Raw genomic sequence first — 1,739 nt, 5'->3', positions numbered from 1 at the left:
TTTCAGAAGAATAAGTTTTAATTCTCCTTTAAATGTTTGGTAGAATTCCCCTGGGAAGCCATCTGGCCCTGGGCTTTTGTTTGTTGGGAGATTTTTGATGACTGCTTCAATTTCCTTAGTGGTTATAGGTCTGTTCAGGTTTTCTATTTCTTCCTGGTTCAGTTTTGGTAGTTGATAAATCTCTAGGAATGCATCCATGTCTTCCAGGTTATCTAATTTGCTGGCATAGAGTTGCTCATAATACGTTCTTATAATTGTTTGTATTTCTTTGGTGTGGGTTGTGATCTCTCCTCTTTCATTCATGATTTTGTTGATTTGGGTCATTTCTCTTTTTTTTTTTTAAGATTTTATTTATTTGAAGAGAGAGACACAGCGAGAGAGGGAACACAAGCAGGGGGAGTGGCAGAGGAAGAAGCAGGCTCCCCGCCAAGCAGGGAGCCCGACACGGGGCAAAATATGGAACGCTTGACGAATTTGCATGTCATCCTTGTGCAGGGGCCATGCTAATCTTCTCTGTATCGTTCCAATTTTAGTATATGTGCTGCCGAAGCGAGCACTCTCTTTTCTTTTTGATAAGTCTGGCCAGGGGTTTATCAATCTTGTTAATTCTTTCAAAGAACCAGCTCCTAGTTTCATTAATCTGTTCTACTGTTCTTTTAGTTTCTATTTCATTGATTTCTGCTCTGATCTTTACTATTTCTCTTCTCCTGCTGGGTTTAGGCTTTATTTGCTGTTCTCTCTCCAGCTCCTTTAGGTGTAGGGTTAGGTTGTGTACTTAAGACCTTTCTTGTTTCTTTTTTTTTTAAAGATTTTATTTATTTATTTGACAGAGAGAGACACAGCGAGCGAGGGAACACAGCAGGGGGAGTGGAAGAGGGAGAAGCAGGCTTCCCGCTAAGCAGGGAGTCCCATGTGGGACTCGACCCCAGGAACCTGGGATCATGACCTGAGCCAAAGGCAGACGCTTAACGATTGAGCCACCCAGGTGCCCGAGACCTTTCTTGTTTCTTGAGAAAGGCTTGTAATGCTATATACTTTCCTCTTAGGACTGCCTTTGCTGCATCCCATGAAAGCTTTACATTTTTATTCAACTACAGGTGACACACAATGTTACATTATTTTCAGGTGCTCAACATGGTGATTCAACAACTCTATACATTATGCTGTGCTCACCTTAGTGTAGTTACTCTCTGTCACCATACAATAATCTCACACCATTGACTATATTCCCTGTGCTGTGCATTTTATTCCTGTGACATTCATTCCATAACTGAAAACCTGAATGTTCCACTCCCCTTCACCCATCTTGCTCATACAATCATTTTTTTTTCAACTATCAGGTAAATCACTTTATGAACATTAGGGTGCATGTGCCCCTTCTTTTCACAACATCTATATCTTTTGGATAAATATCCAGTAGTGCAATAGCTGGGTCATAGGGTATCTCTATTTTTAATTTTTTTGAGGAACCTCTATACTTTTTTCCAGAGTGGCTATACCAGCTTGCATTCCCACCAATGGTGTAAGAGGGTTCCCCTTTCTCTACAACCTCTCCAACATTTGTTGTTTCTCTCCCTGTCCATTTTTGCCATTCTAACTGGTGTAAGGTGGTATCTATTGTGGTTTTGATTTTATTTTCCCTGATGGGTAGTGATGTTGAACAGTTTTTCATGTGTCTGTTAGCCATTTGTTTGCCTTCTCTGGAGAAGTGTCTACTCATGTCTTCTGCCCATTTTTTG

General features: G+C 40.7%; 1 non-coding gene across 1 annotated transcript; it reads right to left on the bottom strand.

The window, feature by feature from the left end:
- Positions 1-450: 450 nt before the first annotated feature.
- Positions 451-557, bottom strand: LOC115938377 (U6 spliceosomal RNA). The gene has a single exon (XR_004073506.1). It is a non-coding gene; the product is annotated as a U6 spliceosomal RNA (small nuclear RNA).
- Between the last annotated feature and the right edge of the window lie 1,182 nt (positions 558-1,739).

Source organism: Leptonychotes weddellii, unplaced genomic scaffold (genome assembly GCF_054177405.1).
Source record: "Leptonychotes weddellii isolate Sample4059 unplaced genomic scaffold, ASM5417740v2 HiC_scaffold_6531, whole genome shotgun sequence".
NCBI classification, from domain to species: domain Eukaryota; kingdom Metazoa; phylum Chordata; class Mammalia; order Carnivora; family Phocidae; genus Leptonychotes; species Leptonychotes weddellii.
This window is presented reverse-complemented; position numbering and strand designations above follow the sequence as displayed.